This window comes from Euprymna scolopes, chromosome 14 (genome assembly GCF_053919585.1).
Source record: "Euprymna scolopes isolate OS-2025 chromosome 14, ASM5391958v1, whole genome shotgun sequence".
Lineage (NCBI taxonomy): Eukaryota > Metazoa > Mollusca > Cephalopoda > Sepiida > Sepiolidae > Euprymna > Euprymna scolopes.
Window position 1 is genome coordinate 128,634,620 of NC_136495.1, and position 19,201 is coordinate 128,653,820.

The 19,201-nt window shown below is 33.2% G+C and overlaps 1 long non-coding RNA gene across 3 annotated transcripts in view; it reads right to left on the minus strand.

The window, feature by feature from the left end:
- Positions 1 to 3,505: 3,505 nt before the first annotated feature.
- Positions 3,506 to 19,201, minus strand: part of LOC145293265 (uncharacterized) — a 496,584-nt gene continuing 480,888 nt past the window's right edge. For 2 of the 3 annotated variants that reach the window (XR_013869703.1, XR_013869705.1), the window contains exon 3: positions 6,836 to 7,794. This is a non-coding gene — a long non-coding RNA (uncharacterized LOC145293265). Of the gene's footprint in view, positions 5,552 to 6,835; positions 7,795 to 19,201 lie in introns of those variants that run through there. The other variant, XR_013869704.1, reaches the window with a different exon arrangement.

Here is a 19,201-nt window from a genome sequence, read left to right on the forward strand (position 1 = left end):
TTAATGCAGATTATTTATGGGACATATTGCTGTGAGATGAAGGAAATAGTAAACTGCTGAATGAGTAAGTACTCAACCGTTGTTATTTGATTACCAGCTATTTCGTTTGATACTGCATTCTATAAATAATGGACTTTGGCATTCTGCTAACTTCATTATCGATATTCACATTACATGGTTTCAATCTTAAGTCTATAATATAACACAGAGATAATGTTTAATATAATAGCATTGCATGTTAATAGTTGAAATCTCTCAATGTAGAATTGGTGCACAACCACAGACTGAACGATACACCGCTAAATGATTGACAGGTTTAAAGTGTACAAATGGCCTTTGGTGAATGACGAAAGTGATGAAATGATGCGGTTTCTTCCAGGGTGGTAACGTGATATCTTCTCCAGCTACTGGACGTGTAAAGCAGCACCTAGTTTCCAGTACCGGTGAGAGAGAGAGAGAGAGAGAGAGAGAGAGAGAGAGAGAGAGAGAGAGAGAGAGAAAGAGAGTGGGAGAGAGAAAGAGTGGGAGAGAGGGAATAGCAATGGCCAAAGACTCTTTATCTGAAAGTACATCTTTTAAACTCCTTGACCTAACGTTCACCGGAAACATGAGTTGGAAAAATTACATTGAGAGCATTGCCAGAAACGCTGCGAAAAAAAGATAGGTTCTCTACCGTGCTAGACAGCTACTAACGCCCGAAAGTATCCTGTATCTCTATAAGACCACCATTCGCCCATGTATGGAGTACTGTTGTCATATTTGGGCTGGTTCATCTGCTACTAGTCTCTCACTCCTAGACAGGGTTCAATAGGGAGCCAATCTATTATGTCTGAACTGTCATCTAAGCTCCAGCCTCTGTCCCATTGACGTAATGTAGCATTCATTTGCCTGTTCTACAAGTATTTCAATGGTGAATGCTCTGACGAACTGCAAGCACTTGTGTCCCCATCGACGTAAGTAACCCCGACAACCCCGACAAGCAGCAAAATCCCACCCCTTCACAGTTGAGATTCCTAGATGTAAGATAACCTTCTACTCCAGTAGTTTCTTCCCCAGAACCGCTGGACTTTGGAATTCCTTTCCTAGTTCTTGCTTCCCAACTGTACTGACATGCAGAAGTTCAAGTGTAACGTGAACCGACATCTTGCTGCCCAACTCCCCACATGTAATGCATACTTGCGTTAAGTGCTTGAAGTTCCTCGTTGTTTTTGAAAAATAGCTTTATGTATTATCTCTTATAAAGTTGCAACAGTATTTACTAGCGTGAGAGTATTAAGTTGGGAAAGTGACTTTCCCTGTAGTGATGAGGAGAGAAATCATTAAAAACAGATATCCGTAAATAAAACAAGGGGCAGAATTGTCTGTGGTTAAAACCACACAGGATAGGATTTGTAGCCTACGAATAAGGACACGATAGGCATTTCTTAAAACAATAGACCTGAACTGGACCGCGCTGGCAGCAGTATATTTTCCAACGAGAGTTCAAAAAGAAAAGATTGTTGTGGGAATCTTTAATTTCCATCGAACCACTCGCAATATCAAATTAAATATTAATTTAAAATTAAAGAGACATGCCGATTCCGACCTGTGTTTTTCTGTAAACATGATCGGAGTGCAGTGCACCATGTTTTATTTACATGTCTATAATCGCTTCAGATGTACACATGACGACATAACAAGTTGTCGGAAATAATCATAGAGTTGTTTAATATACAATGTTAGACAGCAAACCAGCAACATGTTTCTTAAATTTAGTCAAAGAACCCATAATTCAGTTTCACAAATGAGGTGAATTAAAAAAACAGTAAGCGTGTCACCATACACTGATAATTCCCGAAAGGATGAAACACTAGTGTCGGTAAGTATTAAAAAATTATTTATGTAATCATAATAATAATAATAATAATAATAATAATAATAATAATAATAATGTTATGGAGAGCGGCGAACGAAAATAAACAATGGTGACGACCTGGATCCTTGACGTCAAATCGTTATGAGTCAGACCTGGCAAACGAACATAAACAGTGAAATCCCCGGGCTGAAAATCCCCGGGCTGAAAATCCCCGGGCTGGTTAAGACCTGGATCCTTGACGTCAAATCGGTTGTGGGTCAAACCGAGGGGGTCGAAGATACTTCAATAAAAGAGAAAACATAAACAAAGCAAGACAGTCAGAGAGACGGCCAGCTGGGGGGACAGTTTGTCACAGTTCGCGACCCACCCTACCACTAACCCCCTACCGCCGTCATTATATATATATATATATATATATATATATTTATATATATATATATATATATATATATATATATTCGTATATTTACTTCTGTTTGGAAATTTTTTAATCAATGCAGTTTTTTAAAAAGACAGGAGTGTTAAAATTCTCTTCGTAGGCGATGAAACAACTGTATTCATCATTAATTACACTTGTATAGTTTTACATGGAATCGAAATATATAAAAATAACACTTTCTCAATGCATAACTTTGAGAAGATGTGCATATATATATATATATATATATATATATACACGCATACATACATGATATATCTGCACACATTTATACTCATACAAACACACACACACACACACACACACATATATATATATATATATATATATATAGAGAGAGAGAGAGAGAGAGAGAGAGTGACAGATAGAAAGAGAGGCAAAGACAGAACGAGGAAGAAAGAGGGACTATTAAATATTCATTCATAATAAAAGTTATGTGCAGATTCACTACAAATACATAACTAGTTTCTGTTAAAACTATCTCCATTTCTGAATTATATTGTAAATATAAAACAGTCAAAAAATATTTCTTGTTTTTACAAGTTGGGCTAATATTAATTGGGGTTCTTATATTGATCCAGATTAACTTAAAAAAAAAAAGGACTACTGCAGCATCTATTCTTATCGTTGCCATTATTTTACCTTGGTGTATCACTTTTAGTAAAATCATGCATTGTCTGGAGCGATTCCCCAAAATAACTGAAGCAAAATAACTCCCTGTATCAATAAGTCGAAAAACATGTAATAAAGAATACAATATAAAGGAAGCAAAATTTAGTCAATAAAAGTTGAATCTAATAAATCTAAATCTGTTATTAGATGCAAATCCAATTGATAGAGCTTGCAGTCATAGCAAGGCGTTCAGTCGAAGCCATTTAGTGTGAACTGAAAAAGCGTTCTAATGTGTCAAAGGTTAAGAATGAGTTCCTCACGAGTTTTATTACCAGGCATGATGATAATGCTGCACATCACCTCGTGCAAAAGGCGTAAATTCTTTAACTGGCCTATGTTTGGGAAACAGATTGCTTTCTCTTTACGAGTTAAAAACTCTTCGGTTTTTTTTTTCTGAAGTGAGTTTTAAAACAATCTCATACATATATATATATATATATATATATATATATATATATATATATGTATATACACATATATGCATATATATATATATATATATATATATATATATATATAGATATATATATAGGTGTACATCTGCGGTTTTCTAGACGTAAATCCAATAATGCTCTGGTGTTTATCGAAATGTACTCAATGGCAAGCGGATCTTTATTATAGTATAAATATTATTTATCTATGCAAATATTTTGGCTACCTGTGTGCACATATGAGTCCGTTGGGATTTCATTAGAAGTCTAATACTATGAGTCAGAGATCTAATAACGAAATTTTCCTACATGACGTTGCATGGGTTTCTATCTTTGGTTTGTCTCCGAATTGGGCTGCAAAGGAGGTTACTGACTGGCTTCTTATTGGAATCAACACAATCATTCATTCTCGTAAGTTTAAATCGAAACCTCATTTTTGTCCCTGGTTTTAATCTGTTTCTGCTTCTGCAATTGGTCATCGTTATCTATGGTGCAATCGGTATCGTTGGGATCGCAACGAGGCTTACGGCAATCATACCGAAGTGCTAGCAATGCATGCAATAGTCTAGATTCTCCCCCAAAGATTCGTGACAATTTAATTTCAAAAGTTTGGCTCTCTTGATTTCTAGATATTCTATAATTATGTAGTTAATATTATCACACCTGTATTCTTCAGCAATTAATTGGTCTTTAAGTTATTTCTTTTTTAAGGGCAAGACTGATATATTTGCACATACTTTTGCTTATAATTCTCATTATTGATGATTCCGGTGTTGTTCTTTCTGCTTTTCCTTTTGAAACTGATAAGTCTCTTGATATATTAATTATCACTCCAAAGATGGTGGCTAGAGTTATTTCTGACATTGACATGTCTTAGGTGTCTAGTCCTGATTCAACTTCTGTTGGTTTGCTTAAATACTATGCTCCTGAATATTCTTCTAGGCTCTCAAATTTATTCAATTTCTATCCTTTAAGTCCTCTATCATTCATGTCTTTAAAAATACTGATAATCAGTCTAACCTAACTGAGCATCGCTCTGTTAATCCTTTCTGCGTTCTTGTAAGATTGGTCAACGGCAAGCTTGTCGATTTTCTGGGCCTCTTCAGTGATGTTCAGTCTGACTTTTGTGGTGTTCATTCAATTGATGTACATTTAACTGGTCTAATTAATAAAGTCTGTCGGTTTTTATATAATCCAGAGAAAGTAGAGCTACTGCACTTGATATTACGAAGACCTCTGACAGAGTGTGGCATTGTGGTCTTCTACACAAACTATGGGGTTGTGGCATTGGGGCTGAGGTTCTTGACTTGATTAGGTCTTTTTTTCAATGGAACAGGTCGAGTAACTCAGAATAATACCCCTTTATTTATTTTTCTCATCAATAATGTTGTTCCTCAGGTTCTATTCTATAGCAAACTATGTTTTCCGTCATTATCAATGATTTTCCAGGGAATATTTTTCAGAAATTTAACATCTACGCTGATGACACGACTTTCTAATCGGTGTTTCTTGTGGTTTATTCCTCTCGGATCAGTTGAAATATGCAGCTAATCTAGTATTGTAGATTAAAGTCAGAAATAGCTTGTCTCGTTGGAGACAGCTCGTGTCCTTCAATCATGGGCGTGCCCCTTTACTTCTTGAGATTCTCATGAGTGATTTTACTCCTTTAGAAAACTCGACTGAAACTTTTTGGCCTTTTTCTCATCAAATACTTCTTGGACTACATATACTAAATCCACCGCTTTTTCTGCTTTGGAAAGTATGTTCTCTCTATCGTTCTAAGCAGATTATTCACACTTGAGGCTATTCCATATTATCAGACAGTGTATGAAGTATTGCTGTCATATTTGGACTAGTGTATCTCGGTCGTATTTGAGAGTTTTTTTATGACGCAGAAACGCATCTGCAATTTAATTTGCCTTATCTTTTGTTTCAAATCTCTTTCACACAGACGTCTCAATCTTTTCTACAAACAATATTATCGCACATGTTCTTCAGAATTGCCTGATCTATTCCCGTTTTCTTTTGTTCCGGCTCCTTTTATTTGTTGGTCTTGTGGTATCCATAGCTTCGCTTTATTTATTGTAAGATATTGCCAGGCCGATGTCGAAAAGTGTGTTGGTCGGCGATTATTATTATGATCGTTATTAATATCTGTAAAAATAGAATATGAAAAGAAATAAAATAAACGCGAAATAAATATTTACAGATAAAATTGCTTATGTTAAAATGATTTAATAGAAAGGAATGTTAGTTTTCATAGCTAGTACAAACAAAATTGTTAACTTGACGAAAAGTATGTTAGAACATAAACAAAATTACTTAACGACGTAGCTTCGAAATACACGTATTCGATGGCCAGGAGTTGGGAGTCTGAGTTAGCAGACCCAGTCGCTAGTCAAAGGAATCAAGGCGGTCCGTGAACAGTAATGGCTCCGAGTATGGGAAAATGTAAAGTAAAGAGTAAGGACCAGCGTTGCAGTTTTCAAGTGGGATAAACATCCGGACTAAATCTGCTGTGAATACCGTTTGCAGCTTTTCAGAGAACCTGTCAAATTATGATCAATTCAAAATGGATCAGGTATGTTTTCTAATTTACTAATGTAAACCTCCAGAGACTGTTATCTGTCATTTAATGTTATAATATGGCTATATGTCATGTTTAAACAATCACTAGACGATCAATAGGCCCATTAAATATATCGACACTTACATAATAGACACATCATATATATATGTTATACAGAACCCCGACAATACGGACTGTAATACACCTTCCAATTCCAGTAGCTTTTTTTCTGAAAACGAGAGGCTAATTAAACTCATTTCTCTGCTGTTTCTCTCGTTAATTTTAACCTTGGTATTTTCAAGGCTAAGCTAAATAGTATCTTCTGTCTTTGCAATAAACACCTTTCATTTTTGTAAACCTTTTACATTAAGTGGATTCACGTATTGTCTAAAGTGATTCTAATGAAAATGTGTAACATAATTATATGAAAAGAATAACTGTTTAAACATTAAGTTCATATGGAATTTTGGCTTGATTGTGTTGATTTCTAAATCAATCGCAACCGAGATATGAGTGCAAATATGTAGCCAATAATGTTTGTATAAATAATTTTTTCTGAGTTTATATATATTTTCAAATTCGTCAGAAATATCCATTTCTTAATTTCCTTATTTGTCCCTGTCTGTTTCTCTCTATCTCTTGCTCCCTTTCTATCTTTCTCTCTCTCTTTCTTTCTCTCTTTCCCTCTGCTCTTCTCTTCTCTTTCTCTCTTTCCTTCTCTTTCTTTCTCTCTCTCTTTCCCTCTCCTTCTCTTTCCTTCTCTGTCTTTCTCTCTCTCTATCTCTCTCTCTCTCTCTCTCTCTCTCTCTCTCTCTCTCTCTATATATATATATATATATATTATATACATATATATATATACCACGTTAACTAAGAAGATCACAAGCTTACAGACTGGAATACGAAATAGTATACTTTAATTTTCATAAGGATGCATATAAATGGCTAGTGGCCGTAATTTGGAAACATTGTAAAACCAACAATGAAGATGACAAAACAGGTTTGAAAACTTTAAATCATAACAACCAATAGATTTTGTAAAGATCAACAGTACCAATTTTGTAAATCTTACAATTTTTTATTATTTTATGACGATCTGTTTCTGATAGCGGTAAGTTGTCTATCAGAGTCAATGTTCATTTGATTTCGTATGAGAAAAGGACTTAAGATTAGAAATATTTTATTGAATAAATTTTATACAAATAATGAGTCGATCAGTTCTGTGTTTGTCGTTAATATTTTTGTGTATGAGTAGAGAGATGTTGCAGAGAGTAACATCCAGGGAGAGACGTCCTGCGGCACCAATCTACACACTCGGCTCAACTGGGTTCCAGTGGTTTATTGAAAGGAAATATATCCTTTAAAAGATTCACGTGGTTCCCAAAACACCATTCCCAATAAATTCAGAAAATTTCTAATCGGTCCAAAATGTAACTATCTGGGTTTTTTTTTCTATTCAGGACGATATGCATAGAAAACAGTTTTCGTATTTTTATTTTGGACATCCATATATAGAAATGCTATAAAAAGGGCAGTTTATCGCAGGGCTTATCTGTAGAATACATTTTGTATTTTTAGACGAACACTGTTCCTCTAACTATACATTTGAAATATTTGTTAAATATATTTTCATCTAAACATTATGTGCACGAATAGACATCAAATTAAAAGAAGAAATAATTTTATAGTGTATTCCTATTTTTATAGTATGACTTCGCTCATCTTAATGTACATCTAAAAAAAAACAGGAAAAAACATGAATATTTATACCATACCGTTTCATGCCTAACAAAATGTAGATGTGTTTCCAATGAAATCGTTCACTTACCTGCAAAAGAAAGAGAAAAATAATTGCAATCATTTTATAAAACGAAAACAAAACATCACAATTCTTTAATTACCAACAATACCATTGTTTTATCCTTAGAAAGGTAAATTGGACATGTTTTTACAGAGAAATGTAGAATACCTTAATATTGTTCTTAAAATGTTATTAATTAACCGCTGTTTCTCAACCAGTTTTAATTCATTATTGTAAATGTTCTTCTATATAAATCAAATAGTAGACGTATGCAAGTGTGTGTGTCTGTGTAAAAATATTTTACCTTTAAAATTTTAAATAAACTGGTAACACAATTCTAGAATTAATTTTAAAAAAATGCTAATGATACTCCAAAGATGGTTTACAATGAGTTCAATCTTTGTCTTGATGAATGAATAACACCTACAGAAATCAGCAATGTAAAATGGAAAATGTCCTTTTAACTTGCCGATATATTTCTATTACTATTACGCATGCGCAAATTTATTCATAGCTTGGAGTGTTTTATTTTATATCTTTCTTATCTATCTGTCGATGGCATAGACTGTAGAGAACGCAACCTGATATTTTGGTTTCGATTCAGGCTTATATTATTTTTAAAAACTTTTAAAATCAGTACTCTCTCTTTCTTTCTCTCTCCACCCTTCTCTCTCTCTCTCTCTCTCTCTCTATATATATATATATATATATATATATATATATATATATATATATATATATGTAAATTAAAAAAAAAACTCAATATATTGTAGAAGTAAATTTACAAAATTTACAAAATTTTAATCAAAACAAGGAATTACTCGAAGATCCTAGAGACTAATCTTCGAGTAATATAACGTTGTATGTCAATTGCGTTCCCAATTTTTTCCTCCATGCATAACGTGTTATGGAGAGGCAAGGTGCGAATGAACTCAAAATCCGGGCCAACAAAGATGGAACTAGGGAATTGGATGACCTGGGCCCATGACGCAAGTCGTTTTATGGGTCAGGTCGTTGTATGGAGCAAGGTTTGAATGAACTTAAATCCTGACCGGCAAAAATGAAACCCGGGAATGGGATGACCTGCAGATGACGTAATTTTGGCTGGTCCAAATATGGGCCAATGACATCAATTGGTTTATGGTTACCAGGTCGAAAGTCCATAAAAGTGAGATAGTAAACAAAAACAAGGCAGAGACGCGGAGACGGAGTACGAGAGACAGACGACGAAGAACTACCTGTAACGTTCACAGCCCACACCTTTTCCACCACCATATACACCGCTGTATTGTGTATATATGAATGTTTACTAAATAAAACAAGTTATTTTATAACAAGGTGTCTCGTTATTCATTGACAAATGAAATCAGCTGTAATTCAAATCACTAGACGATTTACAACAAACATATATGTACAACTCTCAAACACACTATCTCTCTTATAGTTAAAGTACAGGTGGTACTCATGTAGTAGAATGTACCCTGTCTATAGATGAAACACTAAGACTCTTCCTAAGACGAACAACAACAACAATACAGAATGTATGTCATCTTCATAATACCCAGTATATAACAAACGTAACACAACGTTATTTGTACATAATTTCGATTTTAATTCGTGCCTTTCCTCAAATCCCTCAATACGGCTTTAATAAAGGCTTTTATTCCCTTTACCCCGTTAATTTTATTTTAAACATCTTAATCAGGAATTTTCGTCTTCTCTTCATGATTGCATTATATAAATTTTGTACCCCTCAAAGAATCATTATATATATATATATATATATATATATATATATATATATATATATATATTTATATTTATATATATATAAACGCACAATGTATAATTGTAAAGCAAAGGGACTCATAGTAATTCTAAAAGCTGCAAAGTAAGTTAGTTTTTTTACCGGAAGTTTATACCAACCTTATCTGGTTAACTTCAGGAAACATATTTAACTTGTAAATTCATTTATTTTTATTTTTATTTAAATTGTTCAATTCGATAAATTGCTCGATTATTACATAAAAGCGAAACATTCTTTTTTTTTGCTTATATTACAAAAGCCTATATCAACATTATACTTCATATTTCAAGCTGGGGGCAGACTCAGGCAAAAAAAGTATTTTATCATAACTAGCTCTTATGCTTTCTCTCACTATATATATATATATATATATATATATATATATATATATACACACACATATATATATTCTCTTTGTGTAAACAAATTGAGCTTAGGTTTTTTGACGATGTCAAAACATTGTAAATTCACTGCCCACATAGCAGCAGCCGAATAGCGCAACAGTTAGAAACTCCGACTGTCGTTTGAGCGGCCGGATTCCGACCCTGGCTTGAGGTAGTACTTTTCCAGCCGCACTGATGAGCTGTGAAACAGCAAAACAGTACTGTATGTGGATGACTATATATATATATATATATATATATATATATATATATATATATATATATATATATATGTTTTTATCTGCGCGTTTGATTATATTCATCATTTATTTTAAACTTTGATATTGTTTTCAAGTTCTCCCGCAGATTAGCGATAATAAAAACAATTTATAAAAACTCAGAATAAGCGAATATATTATAAAATGTCGGCACAAGGAAAATGTTACGATAATAATTAGAGAAGCCAAATGTGTTTGCTACATTTAAATTTAAAGATTTCTGCTGATTCAATATGGAGTAAATGAGGTATTAAGATGAAATATGTACAGAATGTATATTCATTACGTGTTTCTGTAAAATGGTTGACAACGCATCAATGATATTTTGTTGCAAAGGTGTCACCACATATGAGGACCAGGGGTTACTCGAGTATAAAGGATAAAGAGAGAACGGTGGTCACCGGTACAACAGCGTATAAATCGTTAGTGGTGAAAATGGTGTATACTTTGATTATTGAAGGGGACGATTCATTAAGAACTTGTTTACATTGAACTTTAAAACTACCTGGTTGTAGTCAGCCGGAAAGCAGGCAAGCGGGGCAGAGTTTCACAGGTTAGCTGTTCTATGAAAGAAGCTTTGTTCACGGAATCTACGTTTAGATTAGAGTAGTGAGAGAGTGTGATAAATTGTTGATAGCGTGTTCATTAGTGGAGTGTTTGTAAAAGATTGGCAGGCGGACACTAGATTGGAGCTCAGACGAGCACTTGAAATTAAAATAACTATAAAGCAAAGACAGGCTCGCAACGTCTTTTCTGTGGAAAAGACGCGGCAGGGAAAGGAAAAGGGCATCAGTTACTGGGTTTGGAAAACGGTAGAGTAATCAAACCATTTTTTTCAGTGATCTTGGAAACAGATTTGATGTATGTATTCCATTCCAGATTAAAAGAGATCAGTTCCAGAAGCTTGTCAAGACATAGTTTTCTCAAGAGAAAAGGGTATCGGCTACTAGGTTTGTAAGCCGGTTTTAAATACCGGCAAGGCAGGATAGGGTGATCCGCGTGGATGTATGGAATGTGATAAAAATTGGTCGTTTGCGGAGTAATATCTTCTTTTAAAGTCGTTAATCGAAAGAAAGACCACCTATACGTAAACAAGATCCAAAACTTTAAAAAAAAGTAATATAAATATAGAAGCATAACTCTAGAAAAAAAAACAATACATATTCCCGTTTCTCTCTCCCTCTAACTTCACATCCCCTCAGCTATTGGAAAAAAATGTCAGAGATGTGAAATTTTTATCTTTATATATTGGGGGAGGAGTAATCGTAGAGACACATATTTCAGTTATGTGAAAAGAAATACGAAATATATTTACTTTTGTTTTTCCATTGCATTTATTCGATAATTTTAATTGTTATTTGTTGAAATGAATTATAAAATTATAAAATACTTTCTAGCTTCTCAAACTTTACATATTTCCACTACTGAAGGTTTGTTGCGTGGAATGAGATTCTATCTAGGAATATATAATTTACAACCTATAAAATTTTGAATGGTCACAAAATAATTAATTTCGTTCTATTTCAACATTTAAAATAGTTGCTTAGTAAAATATGAAGAGACCAAAATACATTCTGCTAAACCTTATTCGATAATTAATGGCTTTTTTTAGAATGGAGTTAGAAAATTATATTTTATTTTCAGCAAGAGAATTTTTCATTTCAGTAAATAAAATAATAAAATGTATATAACGAAGATGTGAGAAACACACACACACACACCACATTGTTCTTACACAAATGCATTAATATGCACACTTATTACAACACAGAAGTTAAAGAATATTATACAAATCATTTTTGTATAATTGGGTCATATCTTGATAGAGGACAAACAGTTTTTAAATCAAGATCCATACCAGTCAAAAACTTAGCTAACCGTTTGAAAGTCATCCGTAAAAATATCCATTCCTGTTTAAGCTTTCAACGAATTATGCAAATTATTTTTATTTTAGTAAGATATAGAAACGGTCATTAATTAAATAAGCGCTTCTACACTATCAGAACGAAATTATCGAACTCATAATACTTAATTTCACATGCAAACAATGATATTTACGTATTTCTCGTAAAAAGCAGATGATTTTATCCCAAAATTACGAAAATCGATAAAGTAACAAAGTATTAATTATAAAAAGAAATAGAAATTGAAGAAAACGATAGTATGTGCTTATGCAAGACACAGAAGTGTTTTAAAGGGAGTTAATTGTCCGTCTCTATTCGAACAAGATGGCCGCAATTTTTCACCTGCTAACACGATTAAAGTTTTTTTTTAATACTTCAGTAATATTCACGTAATTACGAATGTAAAAGTTGGAAGCTAACATTGTAATTTATTAGAATTGACAAAAATCAGTAAACACCATTGTTTTTATTTGAAAACTATTTTTCGACTACAAAACTTCGTTCTGATAATGTAGAAGCGCAAGAAAATCCTTATTGAACTGTGCTATATGTATGAATTTCAAATCTTACACAATTTTACAGAGCATGTTGTAAAGATTTCGTTCTCATAGTGTTTAAACATCTTTTTCAATCTCATTTTTATATTTTACTAGCTTTCTACTATTGTTGGACGAGATATGTTCATTTCCTATCTGCCTATCTATTTATTTATCTTCCTATTATCCCCTTTTAAAACATCAATATATATATATATATATATATATATATATAGTATGTACATCGTACTTGAAATATAGTCATACAGTTTGAAAGGTGCGTGACAGGAAGATAGACTTACCTTTCCTCTCAATATATACATGTATGTTTTTAAACTATCAATATATATATATATATATATATATATATATATATATATATATATATATATATATAAAGCTGAACGTCTGTGTGTGTGCCTCTGGTCACGAATAGGCTCCTATATGGTTGACTATTTTAAAAACTGATTGCATATAATGATAGAAGATGTATCGAGACACAGGAATGGGTATGTTTGATCTGACAGAACGGTGGCTCATTAAAACTGTTGGGTCTGTGTTCGAGCCTGGTTCACAAAGTATGGAAATAGAAAATTTAGAAATTAAAAAAAAAACGTGTACAAGTGTTTTTGATATAGATGTACATAAGAATCCTTTGATAAGCATGTTTTAACATAAATAGGAATGTTATAATAAAAATTGTGGGGTATGCGTTAGCGCCTAGCCTCCATGGAATAGAAAATAGGCACAAACTATAATAAAGATTTTTCATATCTATCTCCGTAAGTATACTTGGATAATTATGTGTCTGAAGAAATATGGTATAATAAAATTATGGGGTGTTCGTTTACGCCTAACCTCCATAGAATGGAAATATATCACAAAGTTTTACAAGGTTTTTTAATATAGATCCACAGAATATTGTGATAAGTTTTTCAGTGTAAACAGGTATGGTATAATAAATTATGGGGTTTATCTATTTTATTTTTACTTTCATCATATTTTGCTTTGGTTGTGATACCCACAAATTCGAAGCTATCTCTTTAAAACCCTTCCTTTTCATAACCTATCATACTTTCATAAATTAGAGTCCATTTTCTGTAGGCTGTTTTTGAACCCAGTCGACGACGGGTACTTTTGCTAGTATATATATATATATATATATATATAGACAGAGAGAGAGAGAGAGAGAAAGAGAGAGAGTGAGAGAGAGAGAATAAATGACAAAATCTTACATTCCAAAATACATGATATTGACAATTTTATATTTTATTCCTTTATATAAATTGATCCTTACAGTGCTCGACAGTGTCTGTTTTGTAGCGCAAAATAAATCGCTTAATAATTCTATCAATCTATTATGCACTTAACTCATCAGAAGATATAGCAACAATCAATCCACCAAAAGGAATTAAAATGTGAAAATTTGGAAGAGAAGCTGCAGTTACCTTTGAATGACTATATATATATATATATATATATATATATATATATATATATATATATATATGTATATATATATATATATATATATATATATATATATATATAGTCATTCAAAGGTAACTGCAGCTTCTCTTCCAAATTTTCACATTTTAATTCCTTTTGGTGGATTGATTGTTGCTTGTGCCCGATATTATTCATACCCCCCCTTGAAAATTGAGTTTATTAGGTGTAACTTTGTAAGAATTTATTGTTTACGTCCATATTGATACATATTCTTAATAAACCTCTTCTGATCATTTTCGTCATTTTAAAATCTCGGGATACTTGTAATAAAAGAAATATACAGCTATTTATAAAATCTGCAATGTTCAAAAATAATCATACCCCCTTATTTTTTCAGTATTAATCGAGTTTCTGACTGTTTGTTTCCTGTTTGATTCTTATTTTGAATGCTTTTATACAACCTTTGATGAATTTCATTGCGTTTTTTGCATTTTTTCAGAAATTAAAATGATATCAACTGAAAACCAATAAAAGAATAAAAATTATTAGAATGGGGAAGAAAAAAGAGCTTAGTAATGATCTTAGGACTAAAATTGTGAATTCACATAAGGATGGTTTAGGTTACAAGTCAATTTCCAAGAAATTTGAGGTCCCTACAGCAACAGTACAGAGCATCATCAAAAAATTCCAGAGCCACCACACAACAAACAACTTGATTGGTAGAGGAAGGAAAAGGAAACTGTCTGCTAGAGCCACCCGGAATATTGTAAGAAGTGTTAATGCAAATCCGACCACCACTACTAAGGACATTTTAGAAAATCTGGAGTCTTCTGGCATAAAAATATCAAGGCAAACATTGCAAAGGACTCTGCATGAAAATGGTCTGAAAGGAAGAAGACCAAGAAGGACTCCATTGCACACCGGAAAACACCTTGCAGCACGTCTAAAGTTTGCTAGGACCCATGTGAATTCTCCAGAGTCCGTTTTCTCAAGTATTTTGTGGACTGACGAAACAAAAATTGAATTGTTTGGCCATATGGATGCTTCTTACGTTTGGAGGAAGAAAGGAGAAGCTTACAACCCAAAGAACACCATACCCATGGTGAAACATGGTGGTGGTAGCCTAATGTTTTGGGGCTCCTTTTCGGCTAGTGGTCCAGGTAGTTTGGTCAAAATAGATGGAACCATGAAGAAGGAGCAATATTTGGAGATACTCCAGAAAAACATTAGACAGGATGCGGAGAAGCTCCATTTAGGACCAAACTGGGTCCTTCAACAGGATAATAATCCAAAACATACTGCCAAAATAGTCAAGAAATGGTTTAAGGATAATCAAATTAATGTTTTGGAATGGCCTAGCCAGAGTCCCGACCTGAACCCTATCGAAAACCTCTGGCACATATTGAAAACTGAGGTTAAAAAGCGGAAACCTAGAAATTTGAGGGATTTGGAGAACTACTGCATTGAAGAATGGTCAAAAATCAGTGTTGATGCTTGTAAAAACCTTGTTGATAAATATCCAAAACGGTTACAGGCAGTTATTAAGAATAAAGGGCATGCTATTGACTATTAGTAAGAGAGGTATGAATAATTTTGAACTAGTGCCATTATTGTTTTTCTTTGTATAATGTTTCAAACTTGCATAATTTATTTATTTGTTGAGTTTAAATTAAATGCTTATGCTTGATTTATTGTTTGAAATCCCTTTAATATTGTCTACCTTCTGGTTTGAGCAATATTCTTATAGAAATCTCAAAGATCCGAGGGGTATTAATAATATCGGGCACAAGTGTATATATATATATATATATATATATATATATATATATATATATATATATATATATATTTAAATAAGGGGGTAGCCACCAACAATGTGTATTTTTTAACATTATTTTATTATTCCGTATCTTGGTTTTTACTGAGAATTATGTTTAGATCATTGTAATAATGTTTTTAAATAATTGGAATCGTTTTTAACGCGTTTCAGACGTTCTGTGAAGCGTCCTCTTCAGAAATTATTTTAAAAATGTGTTGGAGATGTAAAAATAACATTTTCGTAGTTCATTTGAAGTGTTTCCAAGGTGTGGAAACGTGTAAGTGTTTACTATTCATTGGAATGTTCAATTTTTATTACTCCTTTATTGGGCTGTGGCGAGGTCGCCGAGATATATTATATCTCGGCGGCCTCGGCTGTGGTCACTCCTCTGTGTGTGTGTGTGTGTGTGTGTGTATATATATATATATATATATATATATATATATATATAGGTAGATACCTTCAGATGAATTATCTAGACTTGTTTTATTGCTTGACTTATTTTATCTTTTGTCGTTTTCGCCTTATCTTCTAATTTTTTAAATCAATTAATTCTTACATTTTGATTTTTTTTAATTTTACTTTTAACACTTTCTTCCTACTATCGTTAACATTATTAATCAAATAATTATTAATGAAAATTATCATTATCAATTATAATAAATAGCACAGTCCAAGGTATGCTTATCCCCATTACCTTCTATTTTTTATTATCACTATCACAATTAGGGTGAATGATTATATCTAAACATGGAGATAAATTAATTATATACATTTCGAGATTTTCTTCTTATTATTATTGCTACACAACTTTTAAAGCCTCGCCGTAGTAAATTGAGAAAACAAAACTATGATGAGAGATGGGAGTGGGAGTGGGGGTGGACGGGGACGAGGGACGAATAGGAAGGAGAAATACCTGCTTTAGAATCACCACCAACAAATAATTTATCGTTTCCCCTTTTCATCATTCCTCTTTCCCTTCTTTTTTTTTGTTTTTTCTTTGTTCTTTTCTCCCTTTCGCCTTTTCCTTTCCTTTGTTTTCTATTAACCTCTTCACTGATATGTGTGTAGTAATGATAGTGTGGTGTGGGATATGCAAGAGGGCAATGTAAGTCGTACATTTTCTGGCCTCATAAAAAAATATAGTAAAATTAAAAGCTCTTTTATAACTGAATAACCCCGAATAAATCCGACACTCCTTTCCGCATAGATATGTCAACTGAACATTCCCCTACTTTGTGAAATTATGCACATTTGTATATTTAACATCGAAGGCGGCAGTCAAAAACGCATACGAATACCTTTCTTTTTTGTCTTCCATTATCTCTACCTAGCCCTCACCTTTCCCATTCATTCCTATATCTAAACGCAAACTGAAATCCTATGGGATTTTATTTACATAGAACCAAATCTTATTTTTGATATCTAACAGAACTACCTGATATTAACTACCTGTGACGAGGAAGACCTGATCTTTTCATTACAAACTTTGCTTTCCTATAAGCTATATCGCCTGAAGAGGTCTCTAGTTAGTGGTAACTAGCTGACAGAAACATGCTCATGAATGTGTTCAACATATGGTGGCTTTATGGAGGCTCATGTAAATTAAGAGCATATATATATAGGTAATCTCCAAAAATACCGTTAGGGCTTACAACATGGCCGCCAGAAGAGTCAACAAAAAACTGCGAATAAAATATATAAAACTCGTAATTTCTGTTTTTAAAGTGGGTTGTCAATTTCCAAAATAAACTATTACAGTATTTAAACAAACATAATAGAAGTATTATTTTTTAAAAACAATGTTTACAAAATGTCTACGATATATATATATACTCTTAATTTACATGAGCCTCTATAAAGCCACCATATGTTGCAACGTACTTCATTCTATCTTCGAGTGTCTGATGGCCCTCTGTACCGTGATTTTTCAAAATAACATACTATTCGCAGCCCAAATAAGACCTCCTCGCTATGGCTAACTCACGCCGGTTTTTCCTTGTAATAGTGCACCTTCTCCAAATGGTGTTACCTCAAGTAACAGCACGAAGTTGGATACTCCACCAGACATGATGAATTTTTATTCTGGAATTTAGTAAGACAAACTTATATATACAATTGCATCCGTGCAGCGACCCTGCTTGTTTTAACAGCGTCGCCGACCATAGATTTCCAAATTGCAGACCTATGGTAATCTCGGGAATACAAGTAAAGACGATAGTTTTCCGTTGCTTTTCGTCTTGATTCAGGGGCATATCTCCGTTCGTGAGTTAAACGCGCCACAAGATACCAACCTGGAATTTTTTACGACTCTGCGCGTTACATACAGTGCATAGTCTTCCAAAATGTTCACCCATCTGGTACTGCCCAGGCTTATCGTTGCTTAACTTCGGTGATCTAATAAGAACCGGTGTGTCATCGAGAGTGTGCCTTACATACAATTATGAAAAGGAAAATTATGTTCTCAACTTGTTTACAAACTCAGTGTTTGAGATTTAAAAGAAATACTTTAATGAAATACTTGGATATCTTTGTATCTCATATAGCAATAAAATGTTCGCGCCTAAGAAGTGGCGACTTGATATCTGAGAACTTTCACTGAAGTAAAATGAAACTTAAATGGAGCGTGGTAATATAGATTGTGCCCACCGGTAAAGATTAATTAGGAAAGAAATGAATATATACAGAGTGATTTATCTATTGAAATCTGCAGGGCAGTTACGCTATGGCATTCATTTGTCAATATTCTTGACAGAGGATATTACCAGTTTTCTGTGATAAACTAAGAGAAAAAAACGGATATATCAGATTCCCACGTGATGATAAACATATATGAGAGACATTGTCTATTAGAGAAATCTATCCACTGAGGCGAATAAGAAGACTCAGGAAGGGTTGAACAAAGGGGGTTAGTCTTAGAAAAAGTTTATAGTGTAAAAGATGTGATTTTTTTTCAGATGTAGAGACACTAGTAATGACATACACACGCACACGTTCAAATGTCGCTTCTGTATACGTGCGTTGTTTTTGTTATACAGTGTAAGTTGTGATGTGCGTTTTTCATTTGAATTCAGACACAACTAGATGAACAAAAAAGAAGCACATGGCACATGCGTTTCGGGGTAGGACGGTTAATCGCATGGTTTAACAAAAGGTTTTAACAATGATTAATTCTACCGCATGGCAACCATTTTAAAAGTCATTACCATTTGGATCCGGACCTAAGGAATGCTTAAAAGTTTCCTACATTACATTTTT